Source organism: Choloepus didactylus (assembly GCF_015220235.1).
Source record: "Choloepus didactylus isolate mChoDid1 chromosome 11 unlocalized genomic scaffold, mChoDid1.pri SUPER_11_unloc4, whole genome shotgun sequence".
NCBI classification, from domain to species: domain Eukaryota; kingdom Metazoa; phylum Chordata; class Mammalia; order Pilosa; family Megalonychidae; genus Choloepus; species Choloepus didactylus.
Genome location: NW_023637581.1, coordinates 1,224,942 through 1,233,937, shown reverse-complemented (window position 1 = coordinate 1,233,937; position 8,996 = coordinate 1,224,942). Strand labels below are relative to the sequence as shown.

The following is an 8,996-nucleotide window of genomic DNA, read 5'->3' as shown; positions in this document are numbered from 1 at the left end:
GAAACTGTGAGGTTTGGGTCTCTGCCATGTCAACCCTCCTCCCTGGCAGGGCAGATCCAGGGCCCAGCCAGAGTTGCTCCACTGTGCTTCATGCCAGCAGGACTCAATTCCTCAGGGTGGGCTCTCTCCCCATCACATGACATTCTCTCCACAAAATATTCGCACAAGAACAACCAGCTCAGCTCATCTCAGCCCTTCCATTAATTTTCATTCCTACAACATGGATTGGAGCTTTTCAATGCTGGGTGAAGATACAGAACACTCCTGTTCCTCTCTCCTAAATGTCAAGTTTCATGTCCTATTATTTTAAAACAAAATAGAGGAGAACCTAAGATGCCAGCTAGGTGAGAGAGGGCAAAAAACACCTCCATGAAAAATACTAGATAAAAACCAGAAAGTGACCCGGAATACCACTTTCAGTAATGTACCAGCTGGACAAGTTCTGCTAAAACCACAGGGACTGTGCACTTGGTGAAAGCGGGAGTCTGCATTCTGAAATGAATAAGTAAGCCAGCTGAAAGTCCTGTGGCCATGCTGTAGTGTGGGGAAACTGTGGGTTGGCTTTTGGAGATGGACTAGTTCTTTTAAAAACAAACCCAGGAGTGGCTGCAGATATGGCAGTGAGAACCACACAGTGAAGCACTGCAGGAGCAGGCTGTAGCCAATGCCTTGGTGTCTGACATGAAGGATAGCCCTCCCCACACCTGCTGCTGATTGTCCTGGGACCAGAGGGACAGAGGGGAGAGCCAAAAGGAGAAAGAAACCACACCCCATGCAGCCATCTTCCCAGCATGCTGGCAACACTCCTGCCCAGGCAAAGCTCTGTGAAGGGGGGTTAAGACAGCCCATTCAGCCATTTTTGCATCAGGCTGGGAGCACACCTACAGAGCCCAGCAGCCCAGGGCTTCCTTTGAGGGAAGGTGCACATTTGTGATGTAGCAAGCCTTCCCTCAGCAGAGATCCTTGAAGATCACAGCTATCAAGCAAAGCAAATGCCAAGAGGCCAAAATCAGCAGAAAATCTTAAACCATTTGCTAAAACCAGATGATATGGAGACCCCAATCCCAAACACCCAAATCAAATGATCAGAGGAGACACAGTACTTGGTGCAATTAATCAAAGGACTACAATCAAAGAATGAGAGCATGGCACAGGATATAAAGGACATGAAGAAGAACATAGCACAGGATATAACAGACATAAAGAAGACCCTAGAAGAGCATAAAGAAGAAATTGCAACAGTAAATAAAAAATATAACATCTTATGGAAATTAAAGAAACTGTTGGCCAAGTTAAAAAGAATCTGGATACTCATAATACAAGATTAGAGGAAGTTGAACAACAACTCAGCATTCTAGAAGACCACAGAGCAGAAAATGAAAGAATAAAAGAAAGACTGGAGAAAAAAATTGAAAAAATCAAAATGGATCTCAGAGATATGATAGATAAAATAAAGCAACCAAATTTAAGACTCATTGGTGTCCCAGAAAGGGAAGAGAAGGGTAAAGGTCTAGAAAGAGTATTCAAAGAAATTGGTGGGGAAAACTTCCCCAACCTTCTACACAATATAAATACACAAAGCATAAATGCCCAGCAAACTCCAAATAGAATAAATCCAAATAAACCCACTCTGAGACACATTCTGATCAGACTGTCAAATACCGAAGAGAAGGAGCAAGTTCTGAAAGCAGCAAGAGTAAAGCAATTCGCCACATACAAAGGAAACAACATAAGATTAAGTAGTGACTACTCAGTGGCCACCATGGAGGTGAGAAGGCAGTGGCATGACATATTTAAAATCCTCAGAGAGAAAAATTTCTAACCCAGAATACTTTATCCAGCAAAACTCTCCTTCAAATTTGAGGGAGAGCTTAAATTTTTCACAGACAAACAAATGCTGAGAGACTTTGCCAATAAAAGACCTGCCCTGCTTCAGATGCTAAAGGGAGCCCTACTGACAGAGAAACAAAGAAAGGAGAGAGATATATAAAGAATTTTAACAGACATATATAGAACCTTACATCCCAAATCACCAGGACACACATTTTTCCCTAGTCATCATGGATCTTTCTCCAGAATAGACCATATGCTGGGATACAAAACAAACCTCAATAAATTAATTAAAAAATTGAATATATTCAAAGCACCTTCTCTGACCACAATGGAATACAAATAGAAGTCAATAAGTTTTGATTTGTAACTCCACTATTTACTTTCTACATGATATAAAATACACAAACTCTAATGACAAATCAGTGGTTTTGGACCCAATGTAAAATATGTAATTTTTGACAAGAACTATATAAAGGTGGGGGAATGGAGGAGTATAGGAACATACTTTATGGGTCCTATTGAAGTTAAGTTGGTATCAAAGAAAACTAAGATTGTTATGGATTTAAGAGGTTAATTTGAAGCCCCACAGTAAACACAAAGAAATTGTCAGAGAATATGACCACAGAGATGAAAAGTAGAGTATGGGTTATGAGAAGTAGGGGAAGGGGAAAGGGGGAGTTAAGAAATGAGTGTAGGGTTGCTGTTTGAGGTGAAGGGAAATTTCTAGTAATGGGTGGTGGGAAGGTGATAGCATTACAACATTCTAAATGTGATTAATCCCACTAATGGAAGGCTAGGGAGGGGGCGGAATGGGAAGATTTAGGTTGTATATGTTTCCACAATTGAAAAAAAAAGGAGTATAAATAGATGACAATTGAATGCCAAAGATGATCCTGGATGGGATCTGAGGATGGAGGACAGGAGACTCAAAGGGACACAGTTGGGACATATGGGGGAAAAAAGGAAATATAGAATGCAAGTTTTGTATCAATGTTGAGTTTCTTGAACTTCTTAGTTGTGCTTAATGGGATTGCATAAAAGAATGTTCTTGTTCATGGGAATTGTATATGTGAACTATAGTGTTTGTTCAAGGATGTGTGCAACTTGCTCTCATATGTTTGGAAGACAAAGCAATAGATGATGGATGATAAAGAGGGAGAGAGGGAGAAAAAGAAAGAAATGGTGGTGTGACACTATGTTAAAGTTGATGGATCAGTGTATTGGGGGAAGGGGGTCAGGGTATGCTGTGAATGGGGTTTGTATTCTTTTTGCAACTGTTCCTGTAATGTTGAATTTATTTCAAAATAAAATTTTTAAAAAATGCAACAATATAAAAAGGAGAAACAAAAAAATACCCAGAAATCTGTTGTGTATACTTCTAGATACTTTTTTCTTGTAGAAATTTACTTTATTCAATGTGAGAAACAAAGTATGAGAACAATGGTTGCAGGAGACAAATCAACCTAAAGATGTAGGTGTTTTTGGAAAACTAAATGACTCCCTCCCAGACCTTAAATTTCTGGGCACACACACCCCTTACTTGGGAGCTCCAATGTCCAAGGAAAATGGGGAATGACTAAGAGTTTGGTAGGTCTGAGTAAAAAATAGTACCTTGTTACATCACTTTCCTTTCTAGCAAAATGGATACAAAGTTGGTAGGGAGGAGAGGGATAAATATTGTATGAGTGCATTTGCTAAATGTTCAGTACTGAGTTTTCATTTGTTCCTTGAAAGATATAAACTGAGAAGGTAATATCAACTATGACCACAACTGTAGTCACCTTGACAAGATGAGAGGTCCTCCTAGGCAAAGTAGCTTAGACATTTTGATTAGTTGCAGTAGAAGAGAAAAAGAAAACTATATTTTAGGGCAGGGAGAACCAACTATCAGAAATCTGAAAGGTAGTTGGGAAGAGGCAATGAGTTAGAAGGAGGGTCTAGAGATAAATTCTCTGGAAGGAAAATATGGTGATTGCCTTTATGCACAAAAAGAGGGCATTAACAAAACTGCATAGGACAGTAAGTGCCAAGACAAGGTGGCAGCTGTCCTGAAGTTCTTGAGTTTGAAGAGGAGATTAAGGGCTGGGCACACCACCAGGATCATGTGTACAGGCTACAGATTTGAGTGGGTGAAATGGGCTGCCAAAACATATATGTGCTACTGGATAGATGTGCTACTGGTCAGCTTTTCCATTTCAGTATCCATGGACAAATGCACAATGTACTCACAGCAAATAATGATGATCAGCCTGTACAATCTCCTGTTTATTGTCCACAAGAAGTGACACACAGAGTAATATGGAATAGAATTTTTTCTACAGGTTCCTCAAATTTTCCAACTGTCATGAACTGGTAGCAGATCTACAACCATTGGATGAGGTCATTAAGCTTCAAGCCCAGAGGTGGCACATCATTCTTCAATTCTGCATCCTTCTAATTTTGATTAGTGCAGCCATACATGGAGGGCAGACAGGGCAAAGCTTGATAGGTTGTATGGCCCTGGAAATATGTCTTAGGGAAAGTTTTTTTAGGGGCCAAACTGGGTTACCACAACTAGTCATGAAGGAGCCACATGTCTGTTTCAAAAGAGCCTGTCAGGATGTGACCAACTGGAATCTGAGAGTTATTTGCGCCAGATCTGGGTTGGGCTAGTTCACTTGACTGAGGGGACAAGGAATATCCTCAGTCCCACTAGCAGCCCCAGGGGGGGATGTGCAGCTTGGGATGTAGCTCCAGATATTCTTCTGTATCCCAGCCACTTCCTTCTTCCTGATCTTTGCCAATACCATCATTGCCCAAACCTTCTGTAACATCCACAAACCCATCTTCATCTGGCTTCAGCTCTGCAACCTCTCCCCAGCCCTCAGTACCAACAGTGTCAATGTCAATGCCAGCAGCCAATGCTCCTCCCCTCACTCTTGATGGCAATGGAGCCCTCAAATAATCCTTTGGACACAGTCAGTAAGGGCCAATTTGTATCCAATGGCAAGAGAGTTTCAGGTGGCTGGAGCAGCTTGGCATTAGGGTCAAAGTCTGGGATTGTCATCTTCTCTGGGTCAAAATATTCCTTCAGACTCAGCTTCTTCACCTAAGCTATGGACATCATGTGTGAGATAGAACAGTGATTTCTGCCCACAATTCTTTAGGTCTCACACCTCACCCAGGTATAGGGAATTCTGATAATGGCCACTCATGTCCTTTTGAATCTCAGCAATCTTCATCATCTTGTAAATTTTCTCTAGGTTGCCTGTAATAAGGTACAGGAAGGAAAGTTCATCAAAGTTTTTGGTGCACTGATAGCACAATCCCACAATCCGGTGGTTCTCCTTTAGTGGGGCCACTTCTCCAAACTTTTCCCGGCAGCTCTTATAATCCAGTGCTTTGGCTGCTTCCTGAGCAATCTCAATTTTTCCACACTCCAGTGCCAGAATAAATCAAGTTTCTCATCCTTGACAAAGTGCAGTGCCTCTTTAGGATAGCTCTTCTTCTGGAGATAAGCAATGATGGACTGGGCTCCTAGTTTGGCATTCCTCACCATGTGCAGTACCTCATCATATTTCCTGTTGCTCAGGGCCAGCTTGAACTTGAAATGAGTGGGATCAATGGTGAGTACTGAAGGGTAACACTCTTCTTCTAAGCAATATACATTGATGCCCTTCAACCTTTTGACATAGAGAAGTAAATCCTGAATTTGGATGATCTCATAGTGCCTAGCAGTGATGGCATATTTGAAGTGGTTGCTTGTGGTATAGAAAAATACCTCACTTTTGTCCCAGGCCCCACTGTTGACATGAATATTCTCATGGAAGTTACATGGATTCTGCAGTTTGTGGATACACATCACAGTGGTATGCTTGGCCAGTAGTGCTACATGGGTCATATCTGCCAACCAGGCAATGAAGTTCACCTTGGAAATCTTCACAGATTCCAGAGTCCACTTCTGCTGTACATCAAAGAGTGTGATGGAGTCTGCATCTCAAAGCAGGAGGTTGCCTGTGCCAGCGTAGAAGATCACATCACAGTTGGGCACCTGAAACTTCTTGATAATCTCCATCTTTAGATTCCTGATCAGAAGTGATCAAGGCCAGCAAAAAATTCAAGCAACCCAAATGGCTTTCAAGTCTGAGGGTTGTTTCCCTTCAAGGACATCAGGATTCTGGCAGTCAGCATTCTTGAGGATGGTATACAGGTTATAGGTACTCTTCTGAAATTGCTGGCTCTTGTACACAGTGGAACAGCATTTTCTGCTAGATTGCATGACATATTGAACATTGGAAACTTGGAATTTCTCTGCATCTGCATAGCTGTTATGTCTTTGAAGCTGTTGAAATCTAGCTGATGTAAGAACCAGTCCTTGACATAATGCAGCATATTTTCATGAACATCATAGGCTGCTCATTCCTGTCCAAGTTTAAACACAATCATGCCACCATAATGGTCTGCAGCAAAGAGACTGAGATTGAGGTGGTGTGCCAGTTTAGATATATTATACCCTCCAGAAAAGCCATATTGGTTAATGCAAACTTGTGGGGGAAGATTTATTAATCTTTCTGATTAGGGTGTGGCCTTGTGATTGAGTGTTTCCATAGAGATTTGACTCAATCAATTGTGGGGTAAGCCTTTGATTAAATCATCTCCATGGAGATATGGGCACTACCCATTCAGGGTGAGTCTCAATTAAATCACTGGGGCCCTATAAAAGCTCAGAGAAAAGGAACTCAGTGCTACAGCAGAGAGAGAAACTTTGGAAATGGCTGTTGAAAGCAGACTTTTGCTAGCCCAGAGTCTGCACCAGGATATGCTAAGACAGGACCCTCAGGGGCTTAGAAAGAAATGTCCTGGGAGAAAGAACCAAGAATGCACAGGAGCTGAGAGAGGAGCTGGAACACAACCCAAGATCAGCAGATGCTGGCCACTTGCCTATCCCAGCTAACAGATTTTCCAGACACCAATAGCCTTTCTTCATTGAAGATATACTCATATTCATGATTAATTTGAACATTTTTCATGGTCTACAGACTAAATTTGTAACAAAATAAATCCCCTTTAAAAAAGCCAATCCATTTCTGGTATTTTGCATAATGGCAGCATTAGCAAACTGGAAAATATGGGCAGCCAAGCAAGACCCAGAAATGATCATGGTCCCTGCAAAAGGTCTGAACCCCAGTCTGCTTAGGCATATCCCAAACTTGGATACTTTTGTCCTCAAAATTGCTGTGAAGAGGCAGCACCATAGCTTGTAATACCAAATCTTAATCTTATAGTCAACTCCTCCTGAGACAAACAGTAACTGTTGCTTATGGAAGTCAATGCCTCAGATTGGATTCATGCTTATCAAACTTGTCAATGAGGGTGTACTTCTGATAGTCCCATAACTGGATGACCCCATTGTGTAAACTGGCCAGGATCCAGGGTCTTTTGGGATGAAATCTGAGTCCTTGGACCTGCTTGCTTTTGGTCTCAGACTTGAATAGCATCCTTTGGACGCCTAGCTTTGAAGTTCTACTCAACACCCCATCACTCCTTGCTGTACTTTTGTAGCCTCCACATCAGAGCCCCTCCACTGTGATCACTTCTATGTGTATTTACATAAAATGTATGGTTTTTTTAAATTATAAAAGCAATCACAGCACCATTCAGCCAATAAACACAGTATAATTAGTACAGCATACCACCATTAAGTTGCAGTTAGCATATGAAGGGGGCAGTGGGGGACAAAGGACCCCATTTTCTATAGGGAAACATTTATTGATTCATTCAAGAAAGGAGTACTTTTCTTTTGTCAGGAAGATTCATCCTAAGGGAGAAGAGACCATAAGAATACTCACTAAGGGAAGATGGCAGAGTGGTGAGGTGCACATTTTGGTTACTCCTCCAGGGCAGTAGGTAGAAAACCAGGAACTGTGTGGACTGGACACTGCAGAGCAATTTGACTGGACATACTTCCTACAACACTCATGAACACATGGAACTGCTGAATTCAGCAAAGTCTGTAAGTTTTTGTGGCCAGGGGACCCACACCCCATCTTGCCAGGCTCAGTCCCATGGGAGGAGAGGCCATCAGTGCTGGGAATGAGGAGGGAGAACTGCAGCTGTGGCTCTTATCTGAAACTCATTCTACTGCTCCAAACTCCAATCATAGATAGACTGAGACCAGACACTGGAGAATCTGGGAGCAGCCAGCCCAGTGGAGACATGGTAAGGATAGCAAAAAGAGCAAGAAAAAACCCAAAAATAAAAGCAGAGGCTTTTTGGAGTTCTGGTGAACATAGAAAGGGTAAGGGCAGAGCTCAGGCAGAGTCAGGCTCATATGCAAATTCAGAAAAAAAAAACTGGTTTCTCTGCCCACCTGGACTGATCCCTAATGGCACTAAGTGCTTTGTCTCTTAGCATTTCAAAAACTCATTAGAGCTGCAAGGAAGGCCTTTCCCTTTTTTTTTTTATCTTCTTCTCTTTCTATAAAACAATTACTCTAAGAAGCCCAATACAGAAAGTCTCAAAGACTTGCAATTGGGGCAAGGCAAGACAAGAGAAGAACTAAGAGAGCTCTGAGACACAAGGCAATAAGTCCAGGGGCTGATAAAATTCAGCAAACACCACAACTTCCCAAGAAAATGGGGCATCCTCTCACAGCCATCATCCCAGTAGACAGGGAACGCTCCTGCCCATTGCCAGCCCCAGAGCCCAGAGCTGTCCCAGACAACCCAGTATGATGGGAAGTGCTTCCAGCAACACATGGACACACCACAAAATTGGGTATGGACCTTCCATGCACCCCAGCTGGATATCCCAGAGTAGGGAAGGTTGAGCAATGTGAATTAACATGCCCCATTCAGCCATCCTTTCAGCAGACTGGGAGCCAACCTACACAGCCGTGAAGCCCAGAACCACCCAGGGGGGATGGCATTCACCTGTGATATAGCAGAGTCATCCCTCAACAGAGGACCTGGGGGCACACTGCCTGGAAGTCTCAGGGACCATATACCAATACCAAGGACTTCTGGGTCAGTGGCAGAGACAAACTGTGGCAGAACTGAACTGAAGGATTAGACTATTGCAGCAGCTTTAAATCTACAGGAATACCAGGGACATTTGATTGTTAGAGCCACCCCACACCCTGACTGCCCAGACACACATCCCATATACATGGTGGGCAATACCAA

General features: G+C 42.6%; 1 pseudogene; it reads right to left on the bottom strand.

Annotated features, from left to right (window-relative positions):
* Positions 1-3,811: 3,811 nt before the first annotated feature.
* On the bottom strand, positions 3,812-7,222 carry LOC119524684 (annotated as a pseudogene).
* Between the last annotated feature and the right edge of the window lie 1,774 nt (positions 7,223-8,996).